Source organism: Tenrec ecaudatus, chromosome 3 (assembly GCF_050624435.1).
Source record: "Tenrec ecaudatus isolate mTenEca1 chromosome 3, mTenEca1.hap1, whole genome shotgun sequence".
Taxonomy (NCBI): domain Eukaryota; kingdom Metazoa; phylum Chordata; class Mammalia; order Afrosoricida; family Tenrecidae; genus Tenrec; species Tenrec ecaudatus.
Window position 1 is genome coordinate 72,800,369 of NC_134532.1, and position 25,551 is coordinate 72,825,919.

General features: G+C 44.8%; 1 protein-coding gene and 1 long non-coding RNA gene across 3 annotated transcripts in view; one reads left to right on the plus strand and one right to left on the minus strand.

Moving 5' to 3' along the window:
• Positions 1–12,185: 12,185 nt before the first annotated feature.
• LOC142442619 (uncharacterized) lies at positions 12,186–25,094 on the minus strand. Its single transcript, XR_012783447.1, has 3 exons — positions 24,131–25,094; positions 18,118–18,209; positions 12,186–13,806 (listed from the first exon to the last, which is right to left on the minus strand). It is a non-coding gene; the product is annotated as an uncharacterized LOC142442619 (long non-coding RNA).
• INPP4B (inositol polyphosphate-4-phosphatase type II B) overlaps positions 24,835–25,551 on the plus strand; it is a 975,417-nt gene continuing 974,700 nt past the window's right edge. For both annotated transcript variants that reach the window (XM_075543753.1, XM_075543752.1), the window contains exon 1: positions 24,835–25,147. The gene's annotated coding sequence lies outside the window, so the exon portion shown is untranslated. The remainder of the gene's footprint in view (positions 25,148–25,551) is intronic.

Here is a 25,551-nt window from a genome sequence, read left to right on the forward strand (position 1 = left end):
ATCCACCTAAATCTTAAGGAAAGTCTGGGTGTAATGCTACAAAACACTTATTTTTTCATGAAACACAAGTGCAGATATTGTTTTATTAACTGGGTGTCACATAAGTAATCATTTAACTAGACTCCAAGTGCGATTAATAAAAGGAACTATGGATAGTGAAGTTACTGAATGGTGAGTCCATAATTTAACCTTAATTGCAGAGGTAAAAGCTTGTAAAAGTCTATAAAGTGGGAGGCAGAATTAAATGATCATTTCAATGGGGTTTCTTGTGGCAAATTTCACACTGCATTAGATTACCAGCACTCACTATGGATTATGACAGTTCAATAGAAGCATCCTTAATCCAAGCATCTATCTCTCTAAAAGGCAAAAGGTAACTAGACAGGCAATTAACATAATTTTAGATGAAAAGTTATAATAAGTAGCACATGTGGGGATAATCAAATTGTATGTGCAGGCGAGCCACCCATCAAAAGGGAGGCTGCTGGGTGGCTGATTCAGGAGGGCAAATAAATTCAAGATTCAGTCCGCTAGCTTGTTTGGCCACCGAGTCAGGATCTCGATCTTCATTGGTGAGAAAGATGTACCTAAGATTTTATGTCTGGTCATTTTGCAGCATTCTAGATTTTTTGCCCTTTCCCCTCTAGGATCAGGGCAGAAGATGGTGAGGAAGGGTTATAATAACAGGTGGCAAATGTATGGCAAACTGACAGTTATTGGGCCTCTTTGGAAAGAATCAAAATCCAAAGAGTATAGTGCTGTGAGAGGATTGAGGAAAACCTTTGCTTCCCCCGACAGTAGGCATGCCATCTTCTAAACAACTTAAAGAAGTATTTTCCCTTTTAAACAACGTTTAAACAAGTTAAAGAAGTATATTCCCCTAATCTATAAGGAGCTGGCTTAATGATCAACAGGCAAAGTTCTACTAAACTTCTTTCTAGTGGGCAGTCCACTCCCTCTCTTTTCTCAAAATCCACTAGAGAGATCCATAGGATTGCTGAACCCCTCCTCAACTCTTGTAATTTCTTTGTGATGTCTGGGGGCAAATCTATAGACTGGGGTGCAGTTACAAGTTTATCTCTTAATACTATTTCTCAGGTGGAATTCTTAGCATCCGGGTCTGTAGGCTTTGCTATAGCCTCGTGTGACTTTGAAAATGTCATCAGAGTCTTCGTTAATGGTAGTTAGTTTGCTATTATAATGTAGATTCTTGTTTTCAGGATAAATTGCCCCACTCCTAAATGCTTACAAAGAATGTCAGTTTTTCTTTATGGTCTGGGGATTAAATTTGTCCTAATTCTTAAGAATGTATCTCAGAGGTGTGTCTGGAGGCATTAGGTCTTGGTTTCTCATCTGAAAGAGCAGAGAAGACCATGGCAGAATTCTAGCGGCCTCTTCTTGTCTACAATGCTTAAAAACAAAAACAAAACCCCGTTTGGGAAAGCGTGTTCCTGATCCAATCCTAGGTTTCCAGAATTAACTGGTCCTACCACACTCCCTTCTGATGCAGCCCAATTTAACTCTAGGGAAACTTCTCCAATGTGCTTCTCCCTCTGGGTAACTTCTCTCTTTCCTTATGGGAGCTGAAGACTTTATAAAGCTTGGACTTACTGCTTGAAGGTATGGGAATCAATGAAGGGAGATGGCAGAGAAAAAACACTTCTTGTATCTCTTGCATAGCTTCTGGGATTTATAAAAGTACCAAGCCAGTAAAGATGATCATTAGGTACTGGAAAATGCCCATAAGACTCACAAAGTAAAATTCTACCTTACAAATCTGGCTAGACCAGAGGATGTGCACTGGCACAGATAGGAACTGGAAACACAAGGATCCAGGGTGGATGATCCCTTCAGGACCAGTGGTGTGAGTGGTGATACTGGGAGGGTGGAGGGAGGGTGGCTTAGAAAGGGGGAACCAATTATAAGGATCTACATGTGACGTCCTCCCTGGGGGACCAACAGCAGAAGAGTGGGTGAGGGGGGATGTCAGACAGGGAAAGATATGACAAAACAATAATTTATAAATTATTGGAGGCTCAGGGGGAGGGGAAAGGATGAGGGACTGGTGCCGGGGGCTTAGGTGGAGAACAGGTGTTTTGGGGTGGTGAGGGCAGTGGATGTGCAGGTGTGCTTTGCACAGTTGATGTGTAAGTGGGTTGTGACGGGAGTTGTACGAGGCCCTAGTGGAATGATAAAACCCCCCAAAAAAAACCTGTACCTTGACTCCATCTGTCCCAAACTTCTGGAGAAAAGCAAATTGAAATATAATGTGGCATCTCTTTCATAGTGGATTCTGGCCACTACCACCAAGTCAATTCTGACTTACAGCAACACCTCAGGGTAAGGCAGACTAGCAAATGCTCCTGAGGGCAGAAAGCCTCATCTTTTCCCCCATAGAACAGCTGGTGATCTTGAACTGCTGACACTCAGCAGCCTAATTTTTAACTTACTAGGCCACCAGGCTCCATTGTGATGCTCTCAAGAGACAGGCATCCTAGTAGTTAGATTTCTTGAGCATTTTGGGGACAATAGCGTTGCCCCAGACCTGAATAAAATAAATTGCAGCAAACTTTTTTTTTGTTTTTGTTTTTAAAGTGGTTACATACAGAGGATACTCTGCCAATGCCCACAACATACCCACATAAAGAATTTAAACATTTCATCTATTTCTATTTTTGGATCAGATGTGAGTCATGAACCCCATCATCTTTTAGAGTTCTAGAAATCTTAATTTAGGCTGGTGGGCTCTGTGTTCAGGATATTAACAAAACAAACAAACTCCCTGCCATTGAGTCAATGCTGACTCACAGGGGTTCCCGGACTGCACTTTACTGGAGTAGACCAGCTACTTTACTCCCATAGACCTGTGGTTGATTTAAGACTGAAGCATGCTGATCTCAGCCCCACTTGTAATCCACTACCCTACGAAGGATATCAATCCTTTTGTAAGTCACTTTCTGCAGAAAAATTTTGGTTAGATATCTTGGTAATTCTACAAAGCAAAAACTTATCTGTAGGTGACAACAATTGATATGACCTTGGGTAGTCATAGTAAAAGACATATATAAAACATATATATATTCCCCTCTTGGATAGGCTTATGTGGAAAATTCATAAACTGATGCAAAGCCAAAGTGAATTAAAAGTCAGAAGAAATGTCAGGTCAAAAGGATACATATTAAAACACAATGCTTCAAATTTCCAGATATAACAGCAAACTTATGTTATTAAATTTATGTCATTGTTTCTCAATTTCATAACAGACACAATCGGAGTGTTCTATTGGCGGTGTTTTCTCAGCTTTCTTCACCTGTTCTAATGTAGTCTAAGTAACATTACCTGAACTGATCATTATTACACACTAGCCATGATGTAGGGCTCTGGGTTTTCCTTTACCCTTTAAAAGACAAAGATCCCATTGCTAGTATAGAAGAGTATAATCATTTTGTAACATCTTGTGTTAGATTTGAAGGTCTAAATTCTGAAGTATAAACTACAAAATAAAGGTCTGCTCCAGTTTTCAATGAACAGGTTTGCCAACTTTGCCTGCAATCTGATTCAATGTTAAGGGGAGTTTTCATATGTTAATTAAGCCCTAGCCTGCTGAGATGTGAATACACTTAATCTAGGAAATTAAGAATCACCAGCCTTTTACTATCTTACTATACATTTATGTAGAGTCGCTTGTTCCTTATAATATTCAAATAATTTTATTCATAAGCATATGTATGTTATAAAATCAAAGTGGAGATCTTAAGGAAAGAGCTCTGCTTACAATAAATCTAATTATCATCTCAAACTTAGGTTTTTAAAAAAAATTAACATTTTTTTCCCTATGGCTTTGTTATGTCAATTAACATGGTGTACTTTTCTAGAAGAATTGTCCTACTGAAAACATATAAAGCCATTTGCTGACAGAGGGAGGAAGAACCTGGAAAATGTTTTCAAAGGCAGAAGGGATTTTCAAAATGGAGGCTCATTTATATTGGGGAGGGAGCACGTGTGTTCTGTTGTTGGTTGCCATCTTGAAAAGGCAGAGCCACATGTTGCAGTGTGTGAGTGTGTGTGTGTGTGTGTGGTGTTTAGAATTAGCAGACTATACTCACCACCTGCTTTTCCTACACCCAAAGGAATAGTCAACTAAATCTGCTTTAAAACACTTACATCCAATGTCACCTACTTTATATTCACAGCATGCTCAGAAAACAAAAACAAACAAGCATAAAAACAGGAAGGCCTTTCAACTTCAGAGCAAGCTCAAGGAACCAACCATCAATTTTCAAGGTTAAGGTCTAGAAACCCTGGAGAAAGGCAGTCTCACAGACACAAAGATAAATAGTTCCATCCTAACCAGACCTTACAGAGGTCAATTAGGAGAAGATTTCAAATCATAGAGAAGAAGCAGCTAGACCTGAAGCCCAAAGTGAGATAGGTAAAATTATCTAGCAAGGTTCTCTCACCTTGAGATCTGGCTAGATTCTTACCACAGAGGCCAAGAAATTGTAGAGTTGCAAGGGATTCTGGCAGTCAATCATCTTCCTTGCCTGGGGAAGACTCCAGCTTGTTCCCTGTCCAATAGCCCCACATTCTCTTGGGTTGGCTTGTCAGATACGTTACTAGTATTCAGGTCCATGTCTTACCAAGAGAAACAATCACTTTTAGAAGACAGAGGGCATCACAAGAAAGATTTACGAGATTCCCAGGAGGAAGAAACCCTTCCCAGCATGCATGGCTGACCTTGGTATTTCTTACCATAGACACATGCAGCCCATATATACATGCAGGGTCTTCAAGAGTTCACATGCAGTCAAGATTCTTAGGAACTTCGCCCTGCAGTAGCCAATTGATCTGGAAATGTAGTCCCAAGATATTGTCATAAACTTCACCCATGTTTTGTCCAAATCTGCACCGTTGCTTCCTTGCCCTGTCTCAGTGACTAATGTTTTAGAGTGCAAAAGGATTTACCATTGTAAACACCCTCCAAAGATTTACTCCTTTTTCCTCTGAATAAAAAGCAAATAAATTAAACCATAGGATTTAATTTAACTTCCCTTTGGACAACTTGATAAAGTGTTCACTTGCCCCCAATTCCCATTCATCTCTTACTAGCCATCTATCAAGGGTTTCAGAAATAATGGTGTCTACTCTTAAACATCAAAAGACCTCTTTAAAGTGATAAAGGTAAAGATGTGTCTTGAGGACTAAGGCGCTCCTGATGTAAACCATGATATTTTCAATCATCTCATCTGCATGCTAAAGCTGGATGATGAATGAAGGAACCTTAAGGAACATTGATGTCTCTGAATTACAGTGTTGACCAAGGAGTTTGCATGCACTATGGAGATCCAGAAGAATGAACAGATCTGTATGGGAAGAGGTATAATCAGAATGCTCCTTAGAAGCAAGGATGGGAAGGCTTCATCTCACCTACTTTGGACATGATAGCAAGTGAGACCAGTCCCTGGAGAACACACATCATTCTTGGTAAAGTTCAGGCTCCAGGGAAAAAGAGGATGGCCCTCGTTAAGATGGAGTGACACAGTGACACGACAGTGGGCTCAATCACAGGACTGGCTAGGATGGCACAGTAGGACCACGCAGTGTCTGGTTCCGTTGTCCATGCCGTTGCTGTGAGTCAGAACCGACTAGATGGCACCTAACGACAGCAACGACAATCCTCAGCTAAGCGTTTATTACAAAGTCAGAAACGGCTAACGCGGGAAAGGATTTTTAATATTATAGAAAGCATAAAATGAGTCATTCGTTTGTTTCCATTACAACTTTCATGAAACTGAAATTCAGTCCTATAAAATGTTACTTCATTTAAACCCAATAAAATGGTTGTTTCTGGTCATCCTTTCACATTGATGAACGCCTTCAACCTTTACCTAAGGTTTCACATAATCCTATTTGCCCATTAGTGCTGTGTTTCAAAGGAGGAGCATTTTTTCCTTTTTTGTAAAATCATTTTATTGGGGGCTTGTACAAATATTTTTTTTAAAAAACATTTTATTAGGGGCTCCTACAACTCTTATCACAATCCATACATATACATACATCAATTGTATAAAGCACATCTGTACATTCTTTGCCCTAATCATTTTCTTTTCTTTTTTTACATTTTATTAGGGGCTCATACAACTCTTATCACAATCCATAATTATACATACATCAATTGTATAAAGCACACCCGCACATTCCCTGCCCCAATCATTCTCAAAGCATTTGCTCTCCACTTAAGCCCTTTGCATCAGGTCCTCTTTTTTTCCCCCTCCCTCCCCGCTCCCCCCTCCCTCATGAGCCCTTGATAATTTATACATTGATATTTTGTCATATCTTGCCCTATCCGGAGTCTCCCTCCCCTCCCCTTCTCTGCCATCCATCTCCCAGGGAGGAGGTCACATGTGCATCCTTGTAATCAGTTCCCCCTTTCCAACCCACTCACCCTCCACTCTCCCAGCATTGCCCCTCGCACCCCTGGTCCTGAAGGTATCATCCACCTTGGATTCCCTGTGCCTCCAGCTCCCATATGCACCAGTGTACAACCTCTGCCCTATCCAGTCCTGAAAGGTAGAATTCGGATCATGGTAGTTTTGGCGAAGAAGTATCCAGGATCTGGGGGAAAGCTGTGTTCTTCATTGGTACTACCTCGCACCCTAACTGACCCATCTCCTCTCCTAAACCCCTCTATGAGAGGAGGAGCATTTTTTTTAGCTATCTACAATGATTTCTCAGCCTTTTCCCATAGAGACCATTGCAATGTAATCTGAAAAGCTTATATTCTATTGACCAAGAAAAACACCTGTAATTCTACACCGTTTTCTGGAATCTGCTGTAGTACCAACTATTCTAGTATGCAGTGTGTGTGCTTACCCAGCACATGTATGTACATATGTAGTTGATCATGAATTTCAGGAGCTTTCAGAAAGGTAGTGTTTCTCTCTCTCTCTCTCTCTCACGCATACGTGCACGCACACACACACACACACACACACACACATACATACCAGTTTGTGTGACATGGGATAAGATCCATTAAATGATCCCCAAGCCCCCATCCCCCAGAAGAATTCACTTCAGAGGACAGCACTGAAGCTCCAGCTCAGGGAGAGGGGCTCGTCTGATCAGAGCACACAGGAGTAAATGAAGAGGAAAGGAGAGAGAGAGGGGCACATCCTGGCTCACCAAGCCCCAAGGGCAATATTCCTGAACAGAGCAGCCAATGCACAGAGAGGACCATAGGGCCGGCCCCACCACAGGACAAGGCATCCCTCCCTGACCCAGAGCACCACGGGGGACAACACAGGAGGCATAGTGTGGGAATTGTGTTCCTGTCTAATCCCACCACACAGGGGCAAAACACTAAGGGTGTGCAACAGAGCAGCAAGGGGAAGAAAGCAATGAAGTCCCAGGGAATACCAAAAGCAGATTTTGGGGCTAGGACTTGACACCCCATCAGACTTGTCTGGAAAACACCCCTAAAGGTGAAAAAACAGACTTTGAACTATTCATAAGCTTTTCTCTCTTTTTTTGCCCTTGGTTTGTTGTGATTTTGGGGTTTTTTGTTTTGTTTTGTTCTGTCTCCTTTTTGTGCTTACTGTCTCTATATAAGATAGGCTGGATAAACAATCTGGAGGAGAAAACAACTGGACCGATGGTTGGGGGTGGGCACCACAAGAGACGGGGAGGTGGGGGAAATGAAGTGCCTGCTACCAAATGCAGGGAAAGGGAAAAAGCAAATGATCTAAAATTGATAGCAAGGAGCGTGTAGAATGTCTGGTGGGGCTTGATCAAGGGAAATGTAGCCAAGAGGAATTACTGAAACCCGAATAAAGGCCAAACATGATAGTGGGACAAGAGGAAAGTAAAAGGAAATAGAGGAAAACATTAGGAGGCAAAGGGCATTTATAGAGGCCTAAATACAGGCATGTACATATGTAAACATATTTATTTATAATGATAGGGAAATAGATCTATGTACATATATATATATAGGTTTAGTATTAAGGTAGCAGATAGACATTTTGCCTCAACTCAAGTACTCCCTCAATGTAAGAAGATTTTGTTCTATTAAACTGGCATTCCACGATGCTCACCTTCCCAACATGATAGCTGAAGACAAAATGGTTACATAAGCAAATGCAGTGAAGAAAGTGGATGGTGCCAGGCTATCAAAAGATATAGTGTCTGGGGTCTTAAAGGCTTGACGATAAACAAGCAGCCATCTAGCTTAGAAGAAACAAAGCCCACATAGGAGAAGCACACCACCCTTTGTGATCATAAAATGTTGATGGGAACAGGTATCAGGCATTAAAGACCCAGAACAAAAATCATATCAATGTGAATGAGGGGGTAGTACAGAGTGGAGAGCCAAAGCCCATCTGTAGACAGTTGGACATCCCCTCACAGAAGGGTCACAAGGAAGAGACAAGCTAGTCAAGGTGCAGTATAGCACCATTAAAACATACAATTTTCCTCTAGTTCTTTAATGCTTCCTCTTCCCCACTATCATGACTCTAATTCTTCCTTACAAGTTCATCTAGACCAGAGTATGTACACAGGTACATATAAGAGCTGTAAACACAGGGAATCCAGGACAGATAAACCTATCAGGACCAATAATGAGAGTAGTGATACCAGGAGGGTAAAGGGAAGATGGGGGGTGGGGGTGGGATGAGGGAACTATTCACAATGATCTACATATAACCCCTTCCCAGAGGGACAGACAACAGAAAAGTGGGTAAAGGAAGATATGGATCAGTGGAAGACATGAAAAAATAATAAAAAGGTGAGGGAGGGAAGAATTTGAGGAACTGATACCAAGGACTCAAGTAGAAAGACAATGTTTTGAAAATGATGATGGCAACAAATATACAAATATACTTGGCACAGTGCATGTAGGTATGGATTGTGATAAGAGCTGTACGAGGCCCCAATAAAATGATTTTTTAAAAAAAAGTTGTTCAACTTTTATAAAATGAATTCCCCTAGCTACCCATTGTGGATAAATTCCTGTTTAGCTGGCCATGACTTGATATCACTGACTGTCTCTCAAATGGGCCACAGGTTTGGTTTTATGTTCCTTGACTGCTGAGCATAAGTATTCTCTCACTCTTTGAGCTTGAGCCCTAACAAGCATGAGAGCACTGATAGCAGGAGGCGACTACAGATGCACTCCAGCTTCCCATGACCTATCTCCATGTGCTGTGTGGGGATCCAAATTTCATACTGATCTCGAAGGAAATGCAAACGTGCTGCCACAACCATGGCCCAAAGAGACTGCACATCAACAGGAGAAGACTCGAGGCTCCACATCAAGGTGTAAAGAGACTCTGGCAGACCTCAACCGTGCTTGCTATCATGCTATCATTGTCGCTGTTAAGTGCCATTGAGTCGGTTCTGACCCACAGCAACCTACACACAACAGCAGGAAACACTGCTTTGTCTGGCACCAGCCTCACAATGGTCCTGATACTTGCAACCACTGTGTCGATCCATCACCCTGAGGACCTTTCTCTTCTGTGCTGCCCTTTGACTTTACCAAGGATGAGGTCCTGCTCCAGGAACTTGTCTCTCCTGACAACAGGTCCAAAGTATGTAAGGTGAAGTCTCGCCATTCTTGCCTCTAAGGAGCATTCTGATTACAATTCTTCCAAGACAGATTTGTTTGTTCTTCTGGTAGTCTGTGGTACTTTCAGTGTTTTTCACCAGTACTATAATTCCCATTCATCAATTCTTCTCTGGTATTCCTTATTCAATGTCTAACTTTCATATGTCTATGAGACCATTGAAAATACCATGGATTAGGTGAGGCAAAGCTTAGACTTCAAAGTAACATCACTGATTTTCAACACCTTAAAGGGGTGTTGGGCACCAGAATTGTCCAATGCAATGCATCCTTTACTACTGGTTCTATGAGCATTGATTGTGGATCCAAGCAGGTTGAAATCCTTGACAAATTCAATCTTTTCTCCCTTTATCATAATGTTACCTATTGGTCCAGTTGTAAGGATTTTGGTCTAATTTACATTGAGTTGTAATCCATTCTGAAGGCTTCAATCCTTGATCTCCATCATCAAGTCTTTTAAGTCCTCCTCACTTTCAGCAAGCAAGATTGTGTCATCTGCATACTGCAGGTTGTTATCACAGCAGGCAAAACCACGATGGAGGACCAGCCATATGTCAGTAGATAGCAGTGCAAGACCCTAGTAACCAAGCAAGTGAAAGAATAACTCAGAGGGTCCCATTGAGGATCCAAAGAGTTGAACATGACCAGGTGTTCCTTTCTCTTCCAATGTTCCTTTTCATAAGGATTCATAATCTCTTCCTCATAGGGAGCAGGGAGATAAATAGGGGCTGGAAAACTCTGGGAAGAGAGAAACTGTTCTCCTTTTTTTGAAAAGATAATTTTATTGGGGGCACTTACACCTCATAACAATCCATACATCAATTGTATCAAACATATTTGTACATATGCTGCTTTCATTATTTTCTAAACATTTACTTTCTATTTGAGTCCTTGGTATCAGCTCCTCTTCCCCTCCTACCCCCCCCCTCCTTCCCCGTTGGAGACCCTTCATAAATTATAAATTATTATTATTTTCATATCTTACACTGACTGCTCTCTCCCTTCCCTCATGGTTTCTGTTGTTCGTTCCACTCAGTAGGTAGGATTGGGGTGGTTATGTATCTATCATTGCTCCCCATCTCCCTACCTTTCCCCTACCCTCCTGGCATCTCTACTCCAATTTCTATTCCTGAGGGGTTTATCTGACCTGGATTTCATGTGTTGTGAGCTCTTATCTGTATCAGTGTCCACGCTCTGATCTAGCCAGAACTGAAAGGCAGGACTGGGGACATGATGGTGGACGGTGAGGAAGCCTCAAGGGACCAGAGGAATATTGTGTGCTGTACTGCACCCTGGTTGAGTCATCCCTTCCTTGTGACCCTTCTGTGAGGGGGATGTCCTTTGTTTACAGATGGTTTGGGGGTCTCTGCTCTGACCCCCTCATTCTCGATTTGTTTGTTTGTTTCTTTGGGGTCTTCTGAGGACTAATAACCTGATTCTGTTGACGCCTCATGATTACACAGACTGGTGTGCTTCTTCCATGTGGTCTTGTTGTTTCTTTACTAGCTGGCCACTCGTTTAACTTGAAGCCTTTAAGACCCTAGATGCTATATCTTTTGAAAGCAGGACACCATCTGCTTTCTTCACCATGTATGCTTTTGCACTCATTTTGTCGTTAGTGTTCTTGTCGGAAGGGTGAGCATCTCATAATGCCGGGTTGTTAGAACAAAGAGTTTTTTCAATGAGGGAGGTCCAATGTCAGTCAACTGCCTCAATGAATTTCCATATACATATATGTACATAGGACAATACCTCAATTTTTATGAAATAATATACTCACATGAACGTATACCCATGTTTTAACCTCTATTCATACCTTTGTGTCCTAGACCTTTCCTCTGTTTCCTTTTCCCTTCCTCCTGTCCCACCATCACGCTTGCCCTTCTTCTGTCTCTTAGTAATTCTTGTTAGCTAGATTGCTGTTGTTCCAACACCCCCAGGATCTCTATGTCCTCCTGTTGTTGATTTTAATTCCCTAGTTGTTCCCATGTCTATGGTGTTGTTTGCTCATCACTCCCTTGACCCATCTCCTCCTCCCCCCAATTCCTTCTGGAAACTTCCATCAGTTGCTTTCTCCCTGAGCTTGCTCCCCAGGCCTATCTTTTTTTTTCCTTTTATTTTATTTTTAAACAATTTATTAGGGGCTCATACAACTCTTATCACAGTCCATACATATACATACATCAATTGTATAAAGCACATCTGTACATTCTTTGCCCTAATCATTTTCTTTTCTCTCCCCCCCCCTTTTCTTTTTTTACATTTTATTAGGGACTCATACAACTCTTATCACAATCCATAATTATACATACATCAATTGTGTAAAGCACACCCGCACATTCCCTGCCCCAATCATTCTCAAAGCATTTGCTCTCCACTTAAGCCCTTTGCATCAGGTCCTCTTTTTTTTCCCCTCCCTCCCTGCTCCCCCCTCCCTCATGTGCCCTTGGTAATTTATACATCGTTATTTTGTCATATCTTGCCCTATCCGGAGTCTCCCTTCCCCCCCTTTTCTGCCATCCACCTCCCAGGGAGGAGGTCACATGTGGATCCTTGTAATCAGTTCCCCCTTTCCAATCCACTCACCCTCCACTCTCCCAGCATCGCCCCTCACACCCTTGGTCCTGAAGGTATCATCCACCCTGGATTCCCTATGCCCCAGGCCTATCTTACATAAGTAGGCAAACCAACAATAACGCAGACAAAAGAAAAAGAAAGCAGAGACTGAAAAAAAGAAGAAAAATAAACCAAAATCAATAACTAGCCAAAAAAAGAAAGAAAAAGAATCCTAGATGTCTGCTGACCTTTATGATTATCTTCCCTTGGCCACGAGGGGTTCCGGGAACTGACTTTGGTGGCTTTGCTTTATTTCCATTGCTGATTTGGTATGTTCCCTTCTGGGTTTACCCCACTCTGGGCGGTTCAGACTGGACTCACTCCCTGCCATGTGTCCCCAGTATTGTCCTCTGTCGCAGTGTGTTCCACTGAGGGAACATGATGTTTTGAGCTATTGTCGGCTTAGCAGCTCTGTGCAGGGTCTTCATTCTCAGGTATTGGTGTGCCAGTATGGGGTCTAGACCCTCACTCTATCTTTTTCCTTCTTGATTTGCTTCTGTGTGGGTGTGGCAGGCCAGCCCCTCTCCCCAACCTGTAGATTTAGTATTTTCCTCTGTAGCACTTACTTCTAGGGAAGAGTTTGTTTGGCTGTGATTGGGGTCAGCCCTGTAACTCACTCTGTTCCTGAGTTGCTCCTGGTGGTTACGTTGCCCTCAAGCGTTGGTGCACCATGGTGGGGTCTGCATGCACACGCTCATTTCTGTGGAGACGTAAACAATACTCTCCCCCTGGGTGGGTAGATGCCCTGCTCCCCCCGTGCCATTGTCTCCCTCCTTTTTTCTATTCCATTTTTCTTTGCCACCCCCCTTTCCTTTTCTTTGTGTCAGAATGACATGTACTTCCTTGAGTTTGGCCTGTACCTCAACACGTATGTGTTAATCTGGGTACATTAGAGAAACAAATCCATAGAAACTCATGTGAAAGAGAAATTTTTATATAAAGGTTAAGTGCACATCAAGAAAACATCCCAACCCAGTGTTGCTGAAGCCCACAAGTCCAACATTAACCTATATGTCCAACACCAATACACAAAGTCCTCCTCCATCTAAGGAAAAACATGCAATGATGCCGACTGCAGGAGGAAAACCAAATCCATGAACATGTAATCATCTCAGTGCTGGTAGGGGTCTCCACATGGCTGCTCCAGCACCCAGGGCTGCATCGGGGTAGGTCGATGTGGCTTCTCCCTGGGGATGTCTTGCAGGAAGTCAGCCTTGCCAGCTGAAGCAGGGAACTACTAAGGTAGCTGCACCCTGGTCAGACCATCACAAAGCAAGAGACCTGAGAACTAGAAAGGCTAGGCTCACAGAGCCATTTATCTCTCCACTCTTCAAGTAACCACATATGTGTTTATCGGCCTGGTTGGCACAATAAACCAACTCACCGTTTCCTGTGAAATGAGTGGCTTTTCTTCTCTACCTACTGTGCTGATTATACTTCCCTCCGTGGACTCATGCTGTACTTGTCCTCTTGTGACTGGTTGACTTCACTTAGCATAATTTCCTCCAACTCTTCCCAGGAGACGATGCACTTCATGTGATCATCAGTGCTTTTCCGTGGTGCTGGAGGTGAGAAACCATTTTTTAGTTCAGGAATAGAAGGCTCCTGGGAGGCTAGTGTTCCCCCGGAGGAAAGCCCCTGCACACAGGCATTTACGTTTAAAGTCGAGCCTATCAGGAGAACTAAGTATTTATTTTCCCACTGAAGCTAGGGCTTCTAGACAGATGAGGCTTTCTACTCCAATAAAGGTTTACAACCTCCAACCTGACAAGGGTGGTTCTACTCTGTTCTGAGGGGCTGAGACGAGCCGGAATTGATTCCGTGCCCGTGGAAATGAACTGAACAAGCAAACAAACCAGGTCTAAAGACTGAAAGCAGAGGACAGTGTGTGTTTGAAGTTGTGGGTTCTGTGCTAACACCAGACCTGTTGGGGCAGAGTACTGGCCAAGATGATGCAAGTTTGGGAAGCTCAGTAAAGGGCCATGGGCGACTCACAGTCAGGGGAGAGGCGCTTTTTAAGAAGCATCATAATTGAGACAGGGGCTCATGCCCAGTTGTTAATGGAGAGCCATCATCTGGTGACAGGCTTATCCTGGGGCTTGGACAGCAGAACCGCGGGATACAGGAACTCAATTACTGAGGCCCTTCAACACTCCTGCAGCCCGAGTAAACCTCCATTCCAAAAAGAGATGCAAGAGAGGGGAAAGAGGCCTTCAACAGCCGAAGGACAATAGTTTCCTCAGCCAGTGTAGTGAGACGTTCACATTGGCTATCATTTGATTCAAATGATAATAAACATAGGATTTCATATACCTCAAATTCTAAGGAGCTTAAAATTAAATACAACACGAATCCTATTCTCAAGAGAAGCTTGGGACCTAAAGTGGGAGACAGATGTGTAAGCAAATACAATGCAGTAAGTATTGAATCTGTAAGACCGAGCAGAACTGACCCAGAGATTTTCAGAGGCTGTAATCTTTACAGAAGCAGACAGCTACATCTTTCTTCCATGAAGCAACTGCAGGTTCGGAACTTTCAGTTACAGATAAACACATCACCATGTCACCCGGGCCTAGGCACTCAATACCAAACCCCAACCAAATCCCCTACCATCAGGTTGATCACAACTCATGGTGAGTCCATACAACAGAGTGGAAGTCCTCCTTTTGGGTGTGCTAGGCATTTCTAGGAGAAGTAAGCCCATCTTTCTCTTGCAGTGACTGCAAAATGCTCCCTTGTGGTTCACAGCCCACCCCGCCACCCAATGTGCCACCGGGGCTCCTTAGCCCTGGTCTTGGCCAGCTTGAGGTAGGCCATCGGGGTACGGTAGCATGTGATCGCACAAGGAAAGGACCAGGGTGGTAATTTGGCAGGAATATTAGAGTTTGAGAAGCACTTGGAAATAGGATGAGAGGGATGCATTTGCAGGTTAAGTCCTTGATGGACAAAATGTAACACCATTCAGAGATCATGTACTTATCTCTGGAATGGATGGGCTGCTTCAGTAAGTCCTTCTGATTCGTAAAATCACTTCCTACGAGTATGCCTGGTTTAGAACTTTCTCTTCCATTTCATTCCCCAGGGACACAATGAAGTGATTAAACGGAGTGCATTTAAAAACGGGAACATGACAAAAAACAACAATTCAGATATTTCCTCTATTGAAGATTTCTGATTTTAAAATCAGAAACTATTTAAAGGAAGTATTGTATATTGTTTCTTACAGTGAAAGTGCAGACTGCTGTCATTTTCTGGAGGTTAATTCTCTGCCTGTAGCTCTAGTTACCCAGTGGATGTACATACTTCCCTCACTTATGGTTCTATTATTTTTATGGCATTGACTAAATATATTCACCTGAGCTATGGCGCTATAGCTCACAGGTACTACTGATTTTAAGTAGATGGATTTCAAATGACATCTTAATGAAATACATATATATTAGCAGGTTTATCTGTTAGAAAAATTTAAAGAAACCAGATTCCCTAGAGCAAATATTCTTAATCTGGACTCATTGATGTTTTCAGGACATCTGAGGCCCTTGAAGATGCATTAAAATTAAAGGTAAAATATATAGTATGTTTTGAGGCAGTAGAGTCTTTAAATCCCAGGTGTAAAAGTGGGACATAATTTTTTTGACCATAAAATTAATTTAGCCTGTAAGCCCCCATTTGAAGGAGAAATCTTAATTGAGTTTTTTTAAGTCATCCAATAATTTAAACCTATCCTGGTTTTAAATTATTGGTTTAAAGCATATCCAATATACAGTGCTGCTTTTTCTGTCCTTTCTCCTTCCCTCTCATCTCTGGGATAGCATGGTGGATCAGGAGAAATTTATCTCGCAGCACACGGGGTGGTGTGCATTTCTGAGTGCTCTCCTGTCATAATCTGAAGCGGTTACTTGGCCTCTGTTCTCCAGCTGTGAGTGAACACCAGAAAGTTGCCACAGAGCATAGCCACTGGCTATTCAGAGCTCAATTCCTGGACTCTCATGGGGCTGCCTGGTATGGACCCTACTGCTTCCACATCTCCATGCACCAGTTAGGAAAGGACAAGCTTTTTCTTGGGTATTTTCTTTGGCTGTCTGACAAGATTACCTTTTATTCCCTTATCCTGTCTGCTTTCTGCAGACTGCTTTCCGACTTCCCACAGCCCACAGGAACGTCGTGCCCCCTTCTACACCACTTATGTGCCATGGAAACACTTTGGGATCTGGACAGACAGTACTTTTCAACCCCTTAAGGAGCTCAAGCACACAAACATTTTTAATGCTACTCACGCCTCTGGGTTCCGAGTTCTTCTGTGAAGATGCAGGTTCTCAAAATACTTTAATGGGAAACTGGGTACAAATTTCCTTACTCGTGGCTTCCCTTAACATGAAGGGGATGTGTGCATCCCGACTCTACCCTGGATGCCTTCTGGAACAATGCGCACTTGCGACATTGCTTCTTTTCCTCCCTTTTAGGGACTGTTTTCTTTTCCTGTTTAGAGTTTATTTATATCTCATCCATGGAGGAGTGGGCGGGGAGTAGAACATGTTTCCTAGATCCACATATGCCAACATCCCCAATGTTTTAGCTTCAGCCTATGGGACCTTTTGTAGAGAAAACTGGAGCCTTTCATTCGAAGATGGATGTCTAGGGTAAGACAAAAGGATCACACATCTCTAAGTCCCTGCTATTAAAAACCTTATTCCCTATATCATCTTCAACTGAAACGTGATCTATGTATGTGCTCATGTTCCCCGTAGAGTTATCTTCAAATCATCAAAGGGGCAGATGTCCATCAATATGTTACAATTAACTTCCGAATTACCCTTGGAACGGGAGTCAATGTACAAATCTATGGTTTGTATAAGACTTTAGGGATATGACCATTATGTCAATAAATGCACAATGATCCAGCACTCGTTTCTTTCCTTTGAATAGTCTTTACTAATTTGTCATGATAAAAGAAGCTAAAGGGAAATGCCCATGAAATACTTGACTTCCTCCTCGTGCTCACGGACTGCTGGGATGGGAGATGATAAAATCACACTGCTATTCCTGTGCGGACTCCTAAGGCTGGAACACCACCACTAGGTGCCCTGTAGCCAGGTTTACTTCTAGCAAGCCCATAGACAATATGGGGATAAGACACTGTCTGGTCCCATGCCATCCTCACAATCACTGCTATGCTTGTGTTGTACTCACTGTCATGCTGCCCACGGACAACTCTACCTGATTGAGGATTTTCCTTCCTCCCGCCCCCCCCTACTGATCATACTATCAAACATGATGTCCTTCTCTGGATACTAGTCCTTCGTGTTAACAGGTCCAAAGTACGTGGGGCCAATTCTCAGCAGATTTACTTCTAAGGAACATTTTGGCAACTTTCAAGGAAAAATTCAGATGAATCAATTCTTCAATGGTTTTCCTTATTCATTACATGCATATACAGTGATTTAAAGAGCCTGTCTTGGGTTTGTCACACCAACTGTTTCAGGAGACATAGGTACATTTTCCCTCACACCCTTAAAGAGGTCTTGTGTCACATATTTACTCAATGCTATATGCATTTGTTGGTTAATTCTTGCTTCCAACTAGCATTGATTATAGATCAAAGTAAAATGAGATTCTTGACAACTTCAATCCATTTTCCAATCTAGTTCTGAGGATATTTGTTTTCTTTACAATGACTTGTAATCTATACTTATGGTTTAATCTTGGTGCCCAAGGTTAATTGACATAACATAATTAGTTCACAAAGACAATTTTTTTATCCTACTTTGCTGAGAAATGACTAGGGTCTTCAAAGCTTGTTAGCAGCCATCTAAGGCACAACTGTGGATCCCTCCCCTCTAGAGTAGAGAAGAGTTATGAAAATCACAACATACCTGGAAATGGATGGATGGACTGCAAAACATCAGTCTCCAGAATCCTGGGACCAGAAGAACTAGATGGTGCACAGCTACTAGTACCAAGTGCTCTGAAAGGGATCACATTAGAAGCTCTTGGATAAAGTGGGAGAAAAACAGGGAACAAAACTCATAATCACAAAAATGACCAGGCTTACTAGATATATAGAGACATATCCTGAGGGTATGGCCCTTAGTCACCCTTCAGTTCTGGAATTGAACTCAGTCTCTCTTATTTAACATGAAAAGGGTAGTATTTCAACAGGGGTAAAGTTCAAAGTATTAGAAATGAAGGAGGAATGGAAACAGGAAACACAGGAATAGGTGGGATGAGTACACTGAAAGGGTTAAAATGGATGAGTTGGAATGATTGTATATGAATTGTTGAAAGCCGATCATCTGCTCTGAAACCTCACCTAATTGATAATAAACATTGCAAAGAAACTGGTTGAAAATAGGAAAGGCTGAGTCGTTGATCATCATCAGTAAGTACCCAAGTCCTCTTCAATTTTAGCAATGTTGTGCCATGTGCATATTGCAGACTGTTAATGGATCTTCCTTCAATCCTGATGCCAAGCTCCTTTACATCTAGTTCAGCTCCTTGGTTTATTTGCTCAGCACACATTGAATAAATATAAGGAAAAGATATAACCCTGCTATGTACCTTTCCTGTTATGGCGGAATGACATTTCTTAATATGGCTCTTCCACTCATGTCTCTGTAGCACCCGCCAAGTGATGGGGTAGGACAATACAAATAGGGTGTGTGTGATACTGTGGTAGTTACGTATTCTGGTGTCAATTTGAGGATTGAGAGTGAAGGGGTGGAGTCTAGGCTGTCAATGAGGCCTCTGTGTGGGTATGGCCTTCTCCTGAGAATTCTGGGAAATCTGGTTTTCCCTCTTTGAAGATGGGAGAGACTCTCTGCTCACTCCCTTGGAGATAGATGCTCAACATCCCTTGGGGATGACAATGCTCACTCCCTGAGAGAAGCTCTACTGACAAGACACATGGCACTATGCTGATAGACCCCGTGCTCTGGGAACCGGAGAAGTTACATGGAGACCCTGCCAGTGCCAAGATGCTTCCACCACCACTGGATCAAAAGACTTTCTACCTACTGACCTGTAATTGTCCTGCATTTGGCCTCATTGCAGGTGTTTCATGAGTCTGAAGAGGACTTTGTAGATTTTTTTAGATTGTTTACATTTATTGTGCCAACCTGGCCAATAAACACATGTGGGATTAGTTGAAGGGCAGAGAGATAAATGACTTGACGAGCCTCGCCTCTCTTGTCTCTTGTTCTTTGATCATCGGACCAGTGTGTGACTGCCTTGCTTGTTCTGTGCCTCAATTTGAAAGTTACACTACCTGTGGGACACCTAACTCATGGACTGTGTCACTGTAATTTGAGGTTCCTTCAAGACATGCTTCGCCACACTATTGGAATGTACATCTCTTGAGCTGGGGACTTCGGACCCTGTCATCTGGCTGACTGTTGGTGACATTCCTTGCTGTTTGCTGCCTGTGCCTGTATAGCCTGAATTGCTCTACAGAGGACTACCTGGCAGCCCTCAAGACTTGAAGGACTTCCAGTGTCTCGCACTGTCTCATGGGAGTGAATTGCACTGAGCCATTTGTACTGCTTTATAATTTAATTAACTGTTTATTCCTTATGTTATCTATCTAAATAAATATATGTATAATTATTAGCATTCTGGTTTTGTTTCTCTAGAGAACCCTGCCTAACATAATTGGTGTCAGACATATAGGCTAATATTGCATTTATAGGCATGGACTGGACTGGGTTGGGATGCTTTCTTAATGTACAATTGCCCTTTATATAAAACCCTGTCTTATACACAGATGAGTATCTATGAATTTGTTTCTCTAGTCTCCCTGGACTAACACAGACACTCATAGGTAGGATTTGTCAGTTTTTATGACCACCACCCTGGCCATCTTCAAAGCAGGAGCTGGGAGCAAGCCCGGGGCCATCAGAAGAACACACTCAAGATCTGTCTGAAGTGGAAAAGACTAGACAGAGGTCCTAGCAACTGTAGCACAGAGACGGTGGCACAGAGCAAGATGAGCAGCACTGAGAATATAGGGTGTGGGACAGCCAGTTGCCTGGTTCACAAAGGCAGAAGCCTAAGAACCATGTGGCTGAGAGGTTGAGGACCAGAGAGAGACTTGGCTGCTGGCTTAGGAGAGGTGTTGCTCGGGACCAATGACCGATCCTATTTGCTGATCCTGACTTTGAGCAACTTATTCACTTCCCCAATAAACTCCCTTAATTGTGAACATCATCTGGGAGTTCTGTGTGACCACTGCAATGAATTCTTGAACCCAGAAAGAAGTGCCATGGGAGGAAAGGTTATGTCTGCCTAGGTAAACAAAAATCGTTGGTGGATGCATGTGGGGCCTTTGCCTTGTGGCAGGGGGGAAGCCAAGGAATTAAGATAAGGACTCCCTCGTTGTTTGCTGCAGCTGATCTTAAACCTTGCAGTATCCCCCTATTCTGGTCAAACTACTGCTCTTGGTCTATGTACTCAGTTCTGCATGAGTACAGTTAAGTACTCCAGAATTCCATCTTCCCCTCAATGTTATCCACCCTCAATAGTTTTTCAATATGGATACGCATCCATACACTAGAGAAGCAGAAAGCGTCAATGAAAGGCGGTAGATGGGAGAGCTTGGTGTAAATGGAGAGAGATAAAAAGACCAAGGATAGAGAATGAACAGATAGTGAAGTGTGTGTGAGGGGAGGGCAAGGGAGATGGAAAGTCCAGAAGATGTGTCCCTATTTCCAGCTGTTACTGATGTCCTATTACGTTTTTTTCTTTGTTTTCCCCAAGGAGTCAAATCACTTTATGATTAATTTTCCCCTTTTACTAAATTGACTCACATTTCTATCTCAAGCAACAGTCCCAGTGACTTTAAGTACACACACACAAGCGCGCGCACACACACACAAATCCATAAGAGATGTTCTTAATATGTAGATATCAAGGTTTAACTCTTCCTAAGTTGAATTTGTCTAAATTGGAATGGAAAGAATGACTTGTTTTGAAAAACATGTTAGTAAAAATAGACAACCCTGGTTCGAAAAGAAGCGAAGGTCTTAGTCATGAAAGGATCTTGAACAGTGAAGGATCACACATGCGTAGTCTTCCTTGGGCCATACCCATCACAGCTCTCACACCCATGCAGTAGCGCCATGCGCAATGCAAATCTGAGAAAAAGGAGGGCAACTTCAGGCAAAGGAGCGTGTCAGACCAGCCCTGTGGGTCCTGGCTTGATTTTATTGTTTTAGACAGCAGAGTAACCACTGGGAATCACCTATCACTCCTAGCCCTACAAAGACATTTCAAAAGGAAATGAAAAAACAATTGTCTTTCATTGGTAAAGAGACTTATGGTTGTTTTTTTGGGGGAGGGGGCATACTATGGTCTAAATTCAATGCTTGTGAAAGAGGGTTGTGAATGAGTTTAATAAGCTTTGGAAGTAGCTCAATCCTTAAGCCTTCTTCAAGGACAACGCAATCAAAGCCACACATAGTGAATCAAGGATGAATATCAGGCTGATAAATGGATTTTTTTAAATGTCATGCAGTACATGCATCTGACAGAGTAATGATTGGTTCTTTTTCTCTCTAACCCTGTACAAGAACTTGATCAGCATGCTTTCTCTCTGGAGCTTAAGGAAGGGCCCGACCTCCCGTGAGGAGCGAGACCCATTCCTCATGCCCCCTTTGAGAATTTGTAGTCAGCCAGGAAAGCTGCCTGGATTCTTATTTGGCTTCACTGTCATGCAAAGCACAAAGCCTTCTCTAGGATTTAAAAACTGCACATTCCTCAAGTGAAGATGATTGTGATAAACTTGTCACAAGTGGGGTTGGTTCCTCTATCTCACAATGAAGGCAAATTTATATAAAAATAAAATTGATTTTGAGTCCAGAGCTGTTCAGTTCAAATCTGAGTCTCCCTCACTCCCAACCCTACCCACCACTCCTGCTTTGAATACGTGCACTTTTCCAAGGTCCTGATGGCAACCAGTCTCTCCTTCCTAAAAGGTCTCCATAGGCTTCGTCCCCAAGTGTCACATTCCAGGGCTGTGATCACAGTTCTGGTCCTGGTTACTGTGACGTGACCTAAATTATAAGAATTCAGGTCTGTTCTTGTTTTGCTTCATGGACCAGAAAAGAACCAGTTGGAAGCCCCGCTGACCGAGCAAACAGGAGTTGCTCTTAACCTGGACATTTGTGTCCCAAGGGCTGCCCATATACTGTCGTGTGTGTGTGTGTGTGTGTGTGTGTGTGTTAGTGGTGGTGGGTGGAGGGGTGGTAATCATCTCCTTTTGAGTTCATTTTCATAGCACAGTGACTGCATCTACTTTACGACTGTCTTTTATGGGTTTAGTACCTCTATCCCTTTGATGACAACACACAAGCACACACACACACCCCCTCCAGTTAGAGGGCAGATACATTACAAAAATTTCAATTTTTTCATGAAGCTGTGTGTATTAGTTTGGGTACTTTAGAGAAACAAATCCACAGAAATGCATGTATAAGAGAGAGTTTCATATAAAGGTTAAGTGCACATCAAGAAAAAATCCCAACCCAGTGCTGCCGAAGCCCACAAGTCCAACATTAACCCATTAACCCATATGTCCCACACCAGTCTACAAAGTCCTCCTCCATCTCACAAAAGAGACACAATGATGTCAACTGCAGGAGGAAAGCCCAGTCAGTGAATGTGGAAGCATTTCAGTGCTGGCAGGGGTCTCCACACAGCTGCTCCAGCACCCAGGGCTGCATTGGGGTAGGTCCATGTGGCTTCTCCTTGGGGGTGTCTTGCAGGAAGTCAGTCTTACAAGTTGAAGCTAGGAACTGCACCCTGGTCCGACCATCACAAAATAAAAGACCTGAGAACTAGAAAGGCGAGGCTCATTGAGCCATTTATTCCTCCACCCTTCAATTAATCCCACGTGTTTATCGGCCAGGTTGGCACAATAAACTAATTCACTGTGATTCCCTGGTTGTGCTTTTCCAATCTTGTGAAATCTGAGAAAAGGGTGAAGCTGGTGCCCAATGGGAAAACTGTAGGAGCTTCTCAGATTACACCGATGAACAGAATGTACCCATTGCATGGAAATGGGCACGTGTTCACCAGGGCCCTGTGAAGTCCAAATCCTTGAGGAGCTCAAGGGAGACCCAGGAGCGGCCTGCATGGGCTGCTTGTCCTTCATCCTTCCACTTCTCATGTGGCTCCCTGAGGATCTGCCTAGAGAGAGGCCACAGAAGAGATCTAGGGGCTATAGGAGAAAGCAGCTGAAGCAGAGCTTGTGGCTGGCAGTGCTAATCAATTCATCCTGTAACTATTTATTTGAACTACAACATGTTAGGCATTGTTCCAAGCTCAGGCCACAAAGTGGTGGTGAAACCAAAGTTCCTGCCCTGATCAATAAAGCTTACAGCCGTGTGGCGATCAAATGCTTGTGAAATGCACGGATGCCTGGATGCAGGCAGTGACAGCAGGGGTGACAGCTGGGTGCAGCCACAGCTTCCCACTTTATGACTCTGCACCTACTGCCTTCACAAACCCATTAATTTTACTACCCGGATTCCCAAGCTCGTCGCACGGTGCGTGTCACACACGGTTGCAAGCATTCACGCCGCATTTTATTTAAGGCGTGAACAGTAAAGTGTCTTTAGGGAGGGAAAAGGCCGAAGATGCCTTTGCCCCCTGTGCTGGGCACAGTTACCTTTGAGCAGCTAGGTCAAACCTGGCCGAGAGAACCGCCAGGTGGCACCTGTAAGGCGCAGATGGGGAGAGTCATTTGCCCCACACCCCACAGCCTGGAATAACTAGTCTGCGTGCCTTCCCCGTGGGCTTGTTGGCGAGAAAGTGGGGGAGTCTTAGCCTCGGTTCAGACTGCGTGACTACATACCCCATCCTCCCGGCACCCCAAACACGCCAAGCACCGACCTGTCTCTACGCATTCCGGCTGCCAAAGGCGTGTCGCACCCTCGTCGGGAGCAGCCCGGCCACAGCATCCGCCGCGACGTGGAAGCTGGCGGTGGGTGACCGTGGGTTGGCCTGAGCTGGAAGCCAAGCCGGTGGCGAGCCCCCCGCCCCCCACACCCCCGCACCCAGTATCGGAAGGAGGAGAAGCGGGAGGGAAAGGTCCGGGGGCCGCTGCAGGCAGAAGTGCAGGGACCACAGGACCCCGCCTTCCTGTTAGCTCTGGGCTCGGGGACCGCGCGGCCAGTAGCCCGGGACTCTTCCTCCGGCGCGTTCCCTCGCGGTGCTCTCCTCGGCCCCGGCCGCAGCGTGGCGGCCTCGGGTCACCCTCGCCGCCGCCTGGCAGCTGCGCCTCCCGCAGGCCGGGCTGGGCTGGGCTGCGGTCCGCCCGCGCTGGGGAGCCGCCGGGGGTGGCGTGCGGGAGTCAGCGCACGCGGCAGAGCGCGTCTGGGTCCTTTCGGGTCGGTGGCCAGGGCACCAACTCCGGTGGCAGCGCGAGCGCGCAGGGCCAGGCGCTGGACCGTCGCTGCCGCCTCGGGCGCTACCGGGCCGCTGGTGCCTTGGGAGGGGACCGCTGGGAGCGCGCCGAGGAGCCCCAGGAGGTGGGGGTGCAGAAAGTAGCAGTCGTGCCAGGGGGCGTGAGAGCCGCCGGAGAGGCAGCAGCGCTGGTGACAACTTCTCCGCGGCGCGCGCGGCGGGGCGCGCGGGCGAGCGAGCGCGGAGCGCGGTCTGAGCCGGAGCCCGAGCCTAGAGCCCGAGCCGGAGCCGGAGCGGCGGGCGCCCTCGGGAGCAGCGGCCCGCGCCTGGCGCCGCGGCCGCGCCGGCCCGCTTCCGGGGTTCCGAGCCCGGGGCGCCGGGCTCCAGGCTATAAATAGCAGGTTGCAGCCCCTCCTCTGCGCGCACACCCGCGCTTACTCCAACCGCGGAAAGTCAGCCGAAAAGTGTCTGCTGCCGCCGCCCCCCATTCCGCCTCCGGGAGAGGTAATTACCCGCCTGGGCTCGGGGAGATTTTGGCGGGGTGCTAGGGGGTGAGGGAAGAGGGGTGATTCGGGGGGCGCTGGCGCGTGTCTGGAGCTCCGGGGGGTGGGGGGCACGCGTGTCCTGGCCGCGGGGAGATCTGTGTTTTGCGTCAAGTTTCTCTGTCTGGCTGTCTGGCTGGAATGCCGTGGTAGCCCTGTCATTTTAGGGACAGAGGCGTGCGATCGCTCCTCGGTTGTTGGGGTTCCCCTGTCGCCTCGCTGGACCCGCGCGGGCGTGTTGACCCGGGCAGTCACATTCGCGCCCTCGGTGTCCCCGAGCTTTGGCGCTGCCGACCTTTTGGCTGCGCCTACCTGCGGGGACCCTCAGGGAGCTCGCATCGCACCCGCTTCCTGGCCACAAGGCGG